At 43.9% G+C, this 14,134-nt stretch overlaps 6 non-coding genes across 6 annotated transcripts; all 6 read left to right on the top strand.

Moving 5' to 3' along the window:
• The first annotated feature begins 1,115 nt into the window (after positions 1-1,115).
• On the top strand, positions 1,116-1,187 carry TRNAA-UGC (transfer RNA alanine (anticodon UGC)). Its single transcript has one exon. It is a non-coding gene; the product is annotated as a tRNA-Ala (tRNA).
• A 2,116-nt stretch (positions 1,188-3,303) lies between these two features.
• On the top strand, positions 3,304-3,375 carry TRNAA-UGC (transfer RNA alanine (anticodon UGC)). Its single transcript has one exon. It is a non-coding gene; the product is annotated as a tRNA-Ala (tRNA).
• A 2,114-nt stretch (positions 3,376-5,489) lies between these two features.
• Positions 5,490-5,561, top strand: TRNAA-UGC (transfer RNA alanine (anticodon UGC)). Its single transcript has one exon. It is a non-coding gene; the product is annotated as a tRNA-Ala (tRNA).
• A 2,117-nt stretch (positions 5,562-7,678) lies between these two features.
• TRNAA-UGC (transfer RNA alanine (anticodon UGC)) lies at positions 7,679-7,750 on the top strand. The gene has a single exon. It is a non-coding gene; the product is annotated as a tRNA-Ala (tRNA).
• A 2,115-nt stretch (positions 7,751-9,865) lies between these two features.
• On the top strand, positions 9,866-9,937 carry TRNAA-UGC (transfer RNA alanine (anticodon UGC)). The gene has a single exon. It is a non-coding gene; the product is annotated as a tRNA-Ala (tRNA).
• Positions 9,938-12,052: 2,115 nt separating this feature from the next.
• On the top strand, positions 12,053-12,124 carry TRNAA-UGC (transfer RNA alanine (anticodon UGC)). Its single transcript has one exon. It is a non-coding gene; the product is annotated as a tRNA-Ala (tRNA).
• Positions 12,125-14,134: the final 2,010 nt, after the last annotated feature.

The following is a 14,134-nucleotide window of genomic DNA, read 5'->3' as shown; positions in this document are numbered from 1 at the left end:
GTCTTCTGTTTTCTAATGAAATTGACCACATCCTCATTTCTGAGGGATGTGGGAAGAGAAGTAAACAAGGACCTGCAGATCAGAATTCATTCCAAACCCTTGACTAAATATATGAAGGCACTTGGAAGACTTCCAGTCTCATTGTACCAAAGTAGATGTTTTGTCAGCCGACCCAGCTACTCCTTGCCTACAATGAGAGCGGTCATATATATATATATATATATATATATATATATATATGCGAGAGGGAATTTAGAAAGCCACCATCTCCCTAAAACTGAGCAAGATGCGAAGTGGAGTAATAGTTTACAGATTTGGAGAAAATCTGAGATGTTCGTCTTGCCAAAAGGAGCACAGAAATACCCTCTCTGAGGATCAAACTCAGGACTTTCAGATTATGAGACTGACGCACTGCCTACTGCACAGAAGGCTGCACAAACCCTCCCAGAAATACGTCTATACCCCTTGAAGAGGAAAGGAGGCAAAAACGCTTATCTTATCTTGGAATATAAATACGATACGATTGACTCGCTGGATTAAAATCATATGGAGTTATAATGGTGGGAAAATATTTCTTTCCAGTGATTAAACCCACACCCCCTACAATTAGCCATGCGAAAGAGTCAGGGAATACCTTTCACCTCTCTCAGAAAGATCACATGAATTTTTCCCCCACGTAACTGAGAATTTAATGGACTAAAACTCAGAATTAAGGTGCCGTCCTTAGCAATAGATGCATCTGGATCTCAACTCTTTACGTGCTTATGTAACATAGCTGTGTGTCCTGCAGTAAGAGCAAGAGTACCTTAATTCGTCTCAGGACATTTGTAAGCAGCACTCAACCATATTCTTCTTTCATGTAACCTTAACCAGTTGCCTTGAAAACTCTGGCATGTTTAGATCGCATCTAGCTGTTGTATGTGGGGCATTTGTTCATTCTAGAGTGAGCCTTATTCCATAAAATGGTGCTATACAATCCAGATGTAAGTCATGGGGAATCCCACATCTGACACCTTATTTTCTAGTGCCATATGTGGTGAATTTGAGGTACATAGAATTCCAGATTTCCTTCGGTGAAGCAAGGTCAGCCCGCCCCACCCCCACCCCAGGACGTGGGGGATGTAGCTCAGTGGTAGAGCGCATGCTTTGCATGTATGAGGCCCCGGGTTCGATCCCCGGCATCTCCAGCCTTTTGCCAGGCTCATCTTGCCTTTTGGCAGAACCCTAGGCTGTCACCATGGGTCAGGAAGTGAGATGACATGCAGCTGGGGCCAGACCACCGCCGACATTGCCCGGCTCTTGCCTTGGGAAAGCTTGTGAAATGGGGCTATCTCATTTTCGGTCTTTATAGAAAAAAGAATCTTTCTCCCCCAAGAAACCAAAGTGGTGGTTCATCTTGGCAATCTCGGTATAGAAAACGGTCACAGCTGTCTTGGCCATTGATGTGAATTCTTCCTCTAAACCAGAGACTCCTTACAGAAGGTTTAAGAAAAACTGAATGTCTTCTTTATCCCAATCACTTGCGATTGGACCATGATTTTGCTTTTCCCTTTCCATTCACAGAGGCATTAAACATGCATGTTCTTCATGCTCAGTGCGTAGTGATGCATGTCGTAATGCCTCCCCTAACTTTCTGGCCTCTCCTTGACGTTTCCATGCTGTCATACTTTGGTCACAAATGCTTCCAAAGGGCTGTGGACTACCTTTGCCCCATACCCTTTGATCACATTTCCTTTTGTGTAGAATTTCAATTTCTAGGTCCCCTTCTTTCCTTCAAGCCAGCCCAGCACATTAAGGTAGGTAAGCAATCCCCCTTTAAGTTGAAAAGATGTAGCTGAGAAAGCATTCTAGGAAGTGGCCATTTGGAGAGCTAGCCCTAGGTCGTATTCATGAGTTTTCTCATTCCACTGCAGCACCCGCACCCAACTGCGCCACAACCATTATTGAAAGACAGATGAATGCATCACGGAAAGCTTTGCTGTCTCCGCCTTCGGTAGCTCAGTTGATAGAGCGGCCGAGAGTAGTGCAAAAACAGTAACCCTTAATTCGCCGGTTCAAATCTGCCGCGGAGGACTTCGCCCTTTAGGTTTCCATCGCCTTCTCTGTTATTAAGACATTATCTTCCCCTCTGATTAAGAAAAAAAAAAATTCCGAGCTCCAAGTAAATGCTGGGACAGAAGGGTAGATGTCTTCTGTTTTCTAATGAAATTGACCACATCCTCATTTCTGAGGGATGTGGGAAGAGAAGTAAACAAGGACCTGCAGATCAGAATTCATTCCAAACCCTTGACTAAATATATGAAGGCACTTGGAAGACTTCCAGTCTCATTGTACCAAAGTAGATGTTTTGTCAGCCGACCCAGCTACTCCTTGCCTACAATGAGAGCGGTCATATATATATATATATATATATATATATATATATATGCGAGAGGGAATTTAGAAAGCCACCATCTCCCTAAAACTGAGCAAGATGCGAAGTGGAGTAATAGTTTACAGATTTGGAGAAAATCTGAGATGTTCGTCTTGCCAAAAGGAGCACAGAAATACCCTCTCTGAGGATCAAACTCAAGGACTTTCAGATTATGAGACTGACGCACTGCCTACTGCACAGAAGGCTGCACAAACCCTCCCAGAAATACGTCTATACCCCTTGAAGAGGAAAGGAGGCAAAAACGCTTATCTTATCTTGGAATATAAATACGATACGATTGACTCGCTGGATTAAAATCATATGGAGTTATAATGGTGGGAAAATATTTCTTTCCAGTGATTAAACCCACACCCCCTACAATTAGCCATGCGAAAGAGTCAGGGAATACCTTTCACCTCTCTCAGAAAGATCACATGAATTTTTCCCCCACGTAACTGAGAATTTAATGGACTAAAACTCAGAATTAAGGTGCCGTCCTTAGCAATAGATGCATCTGGATCTCAACTCTTTACGTGCTTATGTAACATAGCTGTGTGTCCTGCAGTAAGAGCAAGAGTACCTTAATTCGTCTCAGGACATTTGTAAGCAGCACTCAACCATATTCTTCTTTCATGTAACCTTAACCAGTTGCCTTGAAAACTCTGGCATGTTTAGATCGCATCTAGCTGTTGTATGTGGGGCATTTGTTCATTCTAGAGTGAGCCTTATTCCATAAAATGGTGCTATACAATCCAGATGTAAGTCATGGGGAATCCCACATCTGACACCTTATTTTCTAGTGCCATATGTGGTGAATTTGAGGTACATAGAATTCCAGATTTCCTTCGGTGAAGCAAGGTCAGCCCGCCCCACCCCCACCCCAGGACGTGGGGGATGTAGCTCAGTGGTAGAGCGCATGCTTTGCATGTATGAGGCCCCGGGTTCGATCCCCGGCATCTCCAGCCTTTTGCCAGGCTCATCTTGCCTTTTGGCAGAACCCTAGGCTGTCACCATGGGTCAGGAAGTGAGATGACATGCAGCTGGGGCCAGACCACCGCCGACATTGCCCGGCTCTTGCCTTGGGAAAGCTTGTGAAATGGGGCTATCTCATTTTCGGTCTTTATAGAAAAAAGAATCTTTCTCCCCCAAGAAACCAAAGTGGTGGTTCATCTTGGCAATCTCGGTATAGAAAACGGTCACAGCTGTCTTGGCCATTGATGTGAATTCTTCCTCTAAACCAGAGACTCCTTACAGAAGGTTTAAGAAAAACTGAATGTCTTCTTTATCCCAATCACTTGCGATTGGACCATGATTTTGCTTTTCCCTTTCCATTCACAGAGGCATTAAACATGCATGTTCTTCATGCTCAGTGCGTAGTGATGCATGTCGTAATGCCTCCCCTAACTTTCTGGCCTCTCCTTGACGTTTCCATGCTGTCATACTTTGGTCACAAATGCTTCCAAAGGGCTGTGGACTACCTTTGCCCCATACCCTTTGATCACATTTCCTTTTGTGTAGAATTTCAATTTCTAGGTCCCCTTCTTTCCTTCAAGCCAGCCAGCACATTAAGGTAGGTAAGCAATCCCCCTTTAAGTTGAAAAGATGTAGCTGAGAAAGCATTCTAGGAAGTGGCCATTTGGAGAGCTAGCCCTAGGTCGTATTCATGAGTTTTCTCATTCCACTGCAGCACCCGCACCCAACTGCGCCACAACCATTATTGAAAGACAGATGAATGCATCACGGAAAGCTTTGCTGTCTCCGCCTTCGGTAGCTCAGTTGATAGAGCGGCCGAGAGTAGTGCAAAAACAGTAACCCTTAATTCGCCGGTTCAAATCTGCCGCGGAGGACTTCGCCCTTTAGGTTTCCATCGCCTTCTCTGTTATTAAGACATTATCTTCCCCTCTGATTAAGAAAAAAAAAAATTCCGAGCTCCAAGTAAATGCTGGGACAGAAGGGTAGATGTCTTCTGTTTTCTAATGAAATTGACCACATCCTCATTTCTGAGGGATGTGGGAAGAGAAGTAAACAAGGACCTGCAGATCAGAATTCATTCCAAACCCTTGACTAAATATATGAAGGCACTTGGAAGACTTCCAGTCTCATTGTACCAAAGTAGATGTTTTGTCAGCCGACCCAGCTACTCCTTGCCTACAATGAGAGCGGTCATATATATATATATATATATATATATATATATATATGCGAGAGGGAATTTAGAAAGCCACCATCTCCCTAAAACTGAGCAAGATGCGAAGTGGAGTAATAGTTTACAGATTTGGAGAAAATCTGAGATGTTCGTCTTGCCAAAAGGAGCACAGAAATACCCTCTCTGAGGATCAAACTCAGGACTTTCAGATTATGAGACTGACGCACTGCCTACTGCACAGAAGGCTGCACAAACCCTCCCAGAAATACGTCTATACCCCTTGAAGAGGAAAGGAGGCAAAAACGCTTATCTTATCTTGGAATATAAATACGATACGATTGACTCGCTGGATTAAAATCATATGGAGTTATAATGGTGGGAAAATATTTCTTTCCAGTGATTAAACCCACACCCCCTACAATTAGCCATGCGAAAGAGTCAGGGAATACCTTTCACCTCTCTCAGAAAGATCACATGAATTTTTCCCCCACGTAACTGAGAATTTAATGGACTAAAACTCAGAATTAAGGTGCCGTCCTTAGCAATAGATGCATCTGGATCTCAACTCTTTACGTGCTTATGTAACATAGCTGTGTGTCCTGCAGTAAGAGCAAGAGTACCTTAATTCGTCTCAGGACATTTGTAAGCAGCACTCAACCATATTCTTCTTTCATGTAACCTTAACCAGTTGCCTTGAAAACTCTGGCATGTTTAGATCGCATCTAGCTGTTGTATGTGGGGCATTTGTTCATTCTAGAGTGAGCCTTATTCCATAAAATGGTGCTATACAATCCAGATGTAAGTCATGGGGAATCCCACATCTGACACCTTATTTTCTAGTGCCATATGTGGTGAATTTGAGGTACATAGAATTCCAGATTTCCTTCGGTGAAGCAAGGTCAGCCCGCCCCACCCCCACCCCAGGACGTGGGGGATGTAGCTCAGTGGTAGAGCGCATGCTTTGCATGTATGAGGCCCCGGGTTCGATCCCCGGCATCTCCAGCCTTTTGCCAGGCTCATCTTGCCTTTTGGCAGAACCCTAGGCTGTCACCATGGGTCAGGAAGTGAGATGACATGCAGCTGGGGCCAGACCACCGCCGACATTGCCCGGCTCTTGCCTTGGGAAAGCTTGTGAAATGGGGCTATCTCATTTTCGGTCTTTATAGAAAAAAGAATCTTTCTCCCCCAAGAAACCAAAGTGGTGGTTCATCTTGGCAATCTCGGTATAGAAAACGGTCACAGCTGTCTTGGCCATTGATGTGAATTCTTCCTCTAAACCAGAGACTCCTTACAGAAGGTTTAAGAAAAACTGAATGTCTTCTTTATCCCAATCACTTGCGATTGGACCATGATTTTGCTTTTCCCTTTCCATTCACAGAGGCATTAAACATGCATGTTCTTCATGCTCAGTGCGTAGTGATGCATGTCGTAATGCCTCCCCTAACTTTCTGGCCTCTCCTTGACGTTTCCATGCTGTCATACTTTGGTCACAAATGCTTCCAAAGGGCTGTGGACTACCTTTGCCCCATACCCTTTGATCACATTTCCTTTTGTGTAGAATTTCAATTTCTAGGTCCCCTTCTTTCCTTCAAGCCAGCCCAGCACATTAAGGTAGGTAAGCAATCCCCCTTTAAGTTGAAAAGATGTAGCTGAGAAAGCATTCTAGGAAGTGGCCATTTGGAGAGCTAGCCCTAGGTCGTATTCATGAGTTTTCTCATTCCACTGCAGCACCCGCACCCAACTGCGCCACAACCATTATTGAAAGACAGATGAATGCATCACGGAAAGCTTTGCTGTCTCCGCCTTCGGTAGCTCAGTTGATAGAGCGGCCGAGAGTAGTGCAAAAACAGTAACCCTTAATTCGCCGGTTCAAATCTGCCGCGGAGGACTTCGCCCTTTAGGTTTCCATCGCCTTCTCTGTTATTAAGACATTATCTTCCCCTCTGATTAAGAAAAAAAAAAATTCCGAGCTCCAAGTAAATGCTGGGACAGAAGGGTAGATGTCTTCTGTTTTCTAATGAAATTGACCACATCCTCATTTCTGAGGGATGTGGGAAGAGAAGTAAACAAGGACCTGCAGATCAGAATTCATTCCAAACCCTTGACTAAATATATGAAGGCACTTGGAAGACTTCCAGTCTCATTGTACCAAAGTAGATGTTTTGTCAGCCGACCCAGCTACTCCTTGCCTACAATGAGAGCGGTCATATATATATATATATATATATATATATATATATATATGCGAGAGGGAATTTAGAAAGCCACCATCTCCCTAAAACTGAGCAAGATGCGAAGTGGAGTAATAGTTTACAGATTTGGAGAAAATCTGAGATGTTCGTCTTGCCAAAAGGAGCACAGAAATACCCTCTCTGAGGATCAAACTCAGGACTTTCAGATTATGAGACTGACGCACTGCCTACTGCACAGAAGGCTGCACAAACCCTCCCAGAAATACGTCTATACCCCTTGAAGAGGAAAGGAGGCAAAAACGCTTATCTTATCTTGGAATATAAATACGATACGATTGACTCGCTGGATTAAAATCATATGGAGTTATAATGGTGGGAAAATATTTCTTTCCAGTGATTAAACCCACACCCCCTACAATTAGCCATGCGAAAGAGTCAGGGAATACCTTTCACCTCTCTCAGAAAGATCACATGAATTTTTCCCCCACGTAACTGAGAATTTAATGGACTAAAACTCAGAATTAAGGTGCCGTCCTTAGCAATAGATGCATCTGGATCTCAACTCTTTACGTGCTTATGTAACATAGCTGTGTGTCCTGCAGTAAGAGCAAGAGTACCTTAATTCGTCTCAGGACATTTGTAAGCAGCACTCAACCATATTCTTCTTTCATGTAACCTTAACCAGTTGCCTTGAAAACTCTGGCATGTTTAGATCGCATCTAGCTGTTGTATGTGGGGCATTTGTTCATTCTAGAGTGAGCCTTATTCCATAAAATGGTGCTATACAATCCAGATGTAAGTCATGGGGAATCCCACATCTGACACCTTATTTTCTAGTGCCATATGTGGTGAATTTGAGGTACATAGAATTCCAGATTTCCTTCGGTGAAGCAAGGTCAGCCCGCCCCACCCCCACCCCAGGACGTGGGGGATGTAGCTCAGTGGTAGAGCGCATGCTTTGCATGTATGAGGCCCCGGGTTCGATCCCCGGCATCTCCAGCCTTTTGCCAGGCTCATCTTGCCTTTTGGCAGAACCCTAGGCTGTCACCATGGGTCAGGAAGTGAGATGACATGCAGCTGGGGCCAGACCACCGCCGACATTGCCCGGCTCTTGCCTTGGGAAAGCTTGTGAAATGGGGCTATCTCATTTTCGGTCTTTATAGAAAAAAGAATCTTTCTCCCCCAAGAAACCAAAGTGGTGGTTCATCTTGGCAATCTCGGTATAGAAAACGGTCACAGCTGTCTTGGCCATTGATGTGAATTCTTCCTCTAAACCAGAGACTCCTTACAGAAGGTTTAAGAAAAACTGAATGTCTTCTTTATCCCAATCACTTGCGATTGGACCATGATTTTGCTTTTCCCTTTCCATTCACAGAGGCATTAAACATGCATGTTCTTCATGCTCAGTGCGTAGTGATGCATGTCGTAATGCCTCCCCTAACTTTCTGGCCTCTCCTTGACGTTTCCATGCTGTCATACTTTGGTCACAAATGCTTCCAAAGGGCTGTGGACTACCTTTGCCCCATACCCTTTGATCACATTTCCTTTTGTGTAGAATTTCAATTTCTAGGTCCCCTTCTTTCCTTCAAGCCAGCCCAGCACATTAAGGTAGGTAAGCAATCCCCCTTTAAGTTGAAAAGATGTAGCTGAGAAAGCATTCTAAAGTGGCCATTTGGAGAGCTAGCCCTAGGTCGTATTCATGAGTTTTCTCATTCCACTGCAGCACCCGCACCCAACTGCGCCACAACCATTATTGAAAGACAGATGAATGCATCACGGAAAGCTTTGCTGTCTCCGCCTTCGGTAGCTCAGTTGATAGAGCGGCCGAGAGTAGTGCAAAAACAGTAACCCTTAATTCGCCGGTTCAAATCTGCCGCGGAGGACTTCGCCCTTTAGGTTTCCATCGCCTTCTCTGTTATTAAGACATTATCTTCCCCTCTGATTAAGAAAAAAAAAAATTCCGAGCTCCAAGTAAATGCTGGGACAGAAGGGTAGATGTCTTCTGTTTTCTAATGAAATTGACCACATCCTCATTTCTGAGGGATGTGGGAAGAGAAGTAAACAAGGACCTGCAGATCAGAATTCATTCCAAACCCTTGACTAAATATATGAAGGCACTTGGAAGACTTCCAGTCTCATTGTACCAAAGTAGATGTTTTGTCAGCCGACCCAGCTACTCCTTGCCTACAATGAGAGCGGTCATATATATATATATATATATATATATATATATATATATGCGAGAGGGAATTTAGAAAGCCACCATCTCCCTAAAACTGAGCAAGATGCGAAGTGGAGTAATAGTTTACAGATTTGGAGAAAATCTGAGATGTTCGTCTTGCCAAAAGGAGCACAGAAATACCCTCTCTGAGGATCAAACTCAGGACTTTCAGATTATGAGACTGACGCACTGCCTACTGCACAGAAGGCTGCACAAACCCTCCCAGAAATACGTCTATACCCCTTGAAGAGGAAAGGAGGCAAAAACGCTTATCTTATCTTGGAATATAAATACGATACGATTGACTCGCTGGATTAAAATCATATGGAGTTATAATGGTGGGAAAATATTTCTTTCCAGTGATTAAACCCACACCCCCTACAATTAGCCATGCGAAAGAGTCAGGGAATACCTTTCACCTCTCTCAGAAAGATCACATGAATTTTTCCCCCACGTAACTGAGAATTTAATGGACTAAAACTCAGAATTAAGGTGCCGTCCTTAGCAATAGATGCATCTGGATCTCAACTCTTTACGTGCTTATGTAACATAGCTGTGTGTCCTGCAGTAAGAGCAAGAGTACCTTAATTCGTCTCAGGACATTTGTAAGCAGCACTCAACCATATTCTTCTTTCATGTAACCTTAACCAGTTGCCTTGAAAACTCTGGCATGTTTAGATCGCATCTAGCTGTTGTATGTGGGGCATTTGTTCATTCTAGAGTGAGCCTTATTCCATAAAATGGTGCTATACAATCCAGATGTAAGTCATGGGGAATCCCACATCTGACACCTTATTTTCTAGTGCCATATGTGGTGAATTTGAGGTACATAGAATTCCAGATTTCCTTCGGTGAAGCAAGGTCAGCCCGCCCCACCCCCACCCCAGGACGTGGGGGATGTAGCTCAGTGGTAGAGCGCATGCTTTGCATGTATGAGGCCCCGGGTTCGATCCCCGGCATCTCCAGCCTTTTGCCAGGCTCATCTTGCCTTTTGGCAGAACCCTAGGCTGTCACCATGGGTCAGGAAGTGAGATGACATGCAGCTGGGGCCAGACCACCGCCGACATTGCCCGGCTCTTGCCTTGGGAAAGCTTGTGAAATGGGGCTATCTCATTTTCGGTCTTTATAGAAAAAAGAATCTTTCTCCCCCAAGAAACCAAAGTGGTGGTTCATCTTGGCAATCTCGGTATAGAAAACGGTCACAGCTGTCTTGGCCATTGATGTGAATTCTTCCTCTAAACCAGAGACTCCTTACAGAAGGTTTAAGAAAAACTGAATGTCTTCTTTATCCCAATCACTTGCGATTGGACCATGATTTTGCTTTTCCCTTTCCATTCACAGAGGCATTAAACATGCATGTTCTTCATGCTCAGTGCGTAGTGATGCATGTCGTAATGCCTCCCCTAACTTTCTGGCCTCTCCTTGACGTTTCCATGCTGTCATACTTTGGTCACAAATGCTTCCAAAGGGCTGTGGACTACCTTTGCCCCATACCCTTTGATCACATTTCCTTTTGTGTAGAATTTCAATTTCTAGGTCCCCTTCTTTCCTTCAAGCCAGCCCAGCACATTAAGGTAGGTAAGCAATCCCCCTTTAAGTTGAAAAGATGTAGCTGAGAAAGCATTCTAGGAAGTGGCCATTTGGAGAGCTAGCCCTAGGTCGTATTCATGAGTTTTCTCATTCCACTGCAGCACCCGCACCCAACTGCGCCACAACCATTATTGAAAGACAGATGAATGCATCACGGAAAGCTTTGCTGTCTCCGCCTTCGGTAGCTCAGTTGATAGAGCGGCCGAGAGTAGTGCAAAAACAGTAACCCTTAATTCGCCGGTTCAAATCTGCCGCGGAGGACTTCGCCCTTTAGGTTTCCATCGCCTTCTCTGTTATTAAGACATTATCTTCCCCTCTGATTAAGAAAAAAAAAAATTCCGAGCTCCAAGTAAATGCTGGGACAGAAGGGTAGATGTCTTCTGTTTTCTAATGAAATTGACCACATCCTCATTTCTGAGGGATGTGGGAAGAGAAGTAAACAAGGACCTGCAGATCAGAATTCATTCCAAACCCTTGACTAAATATATGAAGGCACTTGGAAGACTTCCAGTCTCATTGTACCAAAGTAGATGTTTTGTCAGCCGACCCAGCTACTCCTTGCCTACAATGAGAGCGGTCATATATATATATATATATATATATATATATATATATGCGAGAGGGAATTTAGAAAGCCACCATCTCCCTAAAACTGAGCAAGATGCGAAGTGGAGTAATAGTTTACAGATTTGGAGAAAATCTGAGATGTTCGTCTTGCCAAAAGGAGCACAGAAATACCCTCTCTGAGGATCAAACTCAGGACTTTCAGATTATGAGACTGACGCACTGCCTACTGCACAGAAGGCTGCACAAACCCTCCCAGAAATACGTCTATACCCCTTGAAGAGGAAAGGAGGCAAAAACGCTTATCTTATCTTGGAATATAAATACGATACGATTGACTCGCTGGATTAAAATCATATGGAGTTATAATGGTGGGAAAATATTTCTTTCCAGTGATTAAACCCACACCCCCTACAATTAGCCATGCGAAAGAGTCAGGGAATACCTTTCACCTCTCTCAGAAAGATCACATGAATTTTTCCCCCACGTAACTGAGAATTTAATGGACTAAAACTCAGAATTAAGGTGCCGTCCTTAGCAATAGATGCATCTGGATCTCAACTCTTTACGTGCTTATGTAACATAGCTGTGTGTCCTGCAGTAAGAGCAAGAGTACCTTAATTCGTCTCAGGACATTTGTAAGCAGCACTCAACCATATTCTTCTTTCATGTAACCTTAACCAGTTGCCTTGAAAACTCTGGCATGTTTAGATCGCATCTAGCTGTTGTATGTGGGGCATTTGTTCATTCTAGAGTGAGCCTTATTCCATAAAATGGTGCTATACAATCCAGATGTAAGTCATGGGGAATCCCACATCTGACACCTTATTTTCTAGTGCCATATGTGGTGAATTTGAGGTACATAGAATTCCAGATTTCCTTCGGTGAAGCAAGGTCAGCCCGCCCCACCCCCACCCCAGGACGTGGGGGATGTAGCTCAGTGGTAGAGCGCATGCTTTGCATGTATGAGGCCCCGGGTTCGATCCCCGGCATCTCCAGCCTTTTGCCAGGCTCATCTTGCCTTTTGGCAGAACCCTAGGCTGTCACCATGGGTCAGGAAGTGAGATGACATGCAGCTGGGGCCAGACCACCGCCGACATTGCCCGGCTCTTGCCTTGGGAAAGCTTGTGAAATGGGGCTATCTCATTTTCGGTCTTTATAGAAAAAAGAATCTTTCTCCCCCAAGAAACCAAAGTGGTGGTTCATCTTGGCAATCTCGGTATAGAAAACGGTCACAGCTGTCTTGGCCATTGATGTGAATTCTTCCTCTAAACCAGAGACTCCTTACAGAAGGTTTAAGAAAAACTGAATGTCTTCTTTATCCCAATCACTTGCGATTGGACCATGATTTTGCTTTTCCCTTTCCATTCACAGAGGCATTAAACATGCATGTTCTTCATGCTCAGTGCGTAGTGATGCATGTCGTAATGCCTCCCCTAACTTTCTGGCCTCTCCTTGACGTTTCCATGCTGTCATACTTTGGTCACAAATGCTTCCAAAGGGCTGTGGACTACCTTTGCCCCATACCCTTTGATCACATTTCCTTTTGTGTAGAATTTCAATTTCTAGGTCCCCTTCTTTCCTTCAAGCCAGCCCAGCACATTAAGGTAGGTAAGCAATCCCCCTTTAAGTTGAAAAGATGTAGCTGAGAAAGCATTCTAGGAAGTGGCCATTTGGAGAGCTAGCCCTAGGTCGTATTCATGAGTTTTCTCATTCCACTGCAGCACCCGCACCCAACTGCGCCACAACCATTATTGAAAGACAGATGAATGCATCACGGAAAGCTTTGCTGTCTCCGCCTTCGGTAGCTCAGTTGATAGAGCGGCCGAGAGTAGTGCAAAAACAGTAACCCTTAATTCGCCGGTTCAAATCTGCCGCGGAGGACTTCGCCCTTTAGGTTTCCATCGCCTTCTCTGTTATTAAGACATTATCTTCCCCTCTGATTAAGAAAAAAAAAAATTCCGAGCTCCAAGTAAATGCTGGGACAGAAGGGTAGATGTCTTCTGTTTTCTAATGAAATTGACCACATCCTCATTTCTGAGGGATGTGGGAAGAGAAGTAAACAAGGACCTGCAGATCAGAATTCATTCCAAACCCTTGACTAAATATATGAAGGCACTTGGAAGACTTCCAGTCTCATTGTACCAAAGTAGATGTTTTGTCAGCCGACCCAGCTACTCCTTGCCTACAATGAGAGCGGTCATATATATATATATATATATATATATATATATATATATGCGAGAGGGAATTTAGAAAGCCACCATCTCCCTAAAACTGAGCAAGATGCGAAGTGGAGTAATAGTTTACAGATTTGGAGAAAATCTGAGATGTTCGTCTTGCCAAAAGGAGCACAGAAATACCCTCTCTGAGGATCAAACTCAGGACTTTCAGATTATGAGACTGACGCACTGCCTACTGCACAGAAGGCTGCACAAACCCTCCCAGAAATACGTCTATACCCCTTGAAGAGGAAAGGAGGCAAAAACGCTTATCTTATCTTGGAATATAAATACGATACGATTGACTCGCTGGATTAAAATCATATGGAGTTATAATGGTGGGAAAATATTTCTTTCCAGTGATTAAACCCACACCCCCTACAATTAGCCATGCGAAAGAGTCAGGGAATACCTTTCACCTCTCTCAGAAAGATCACATGAATTTTTCCCCCACGTAACTGAGAATTTAATGGACTAAAACTCAGAATTAAGGTGCCGTCCTTAGCAATAGATGCATCTGGATCTCAACTCTTTACGTGCTTATGTAACATAGCTGTGTGTCCTGCAGTAAGAGCAAGAGTACCTTAATTCGTCTCAGGACATTTGTAAGCAGCACTCAACCATATTCTTCTTTCATGTAACCTTAACCAGTTGCCTTGAAAACTCTGGCATGTTTAGATCGCATCTAGCTGTTGTATGTGGGGCATTTGTTCATTCTAGAGTGAGCCTTATTCCATAAAATGGTGCTATACAATCCAGATGTAAGTCATGGGGAATCCCACATCT

The sequence above is a fragment of the Pleurodeles waltl genome, unplaced genomic scaffold, assembly GCF_031143425.1.
Source record: "Pleurodeles waltl isolate 20211129_DDA unplaced genomic scaffold, aPleWal1.hap1.20221129 scaffold_162, whole genome shotgun sequence".
Lineage (NCBI taxonomy): Eukaryota > Metazoa > Chordata > Amphibia > Caudata > Salamandridae > Pleurodeles > Pleurodeles waltl.
The sequence above is the reverse complement of the archived record's forward strand: the minus strand, read 5'-3'. Positions and strand labels throughout refer to the sequence as shown.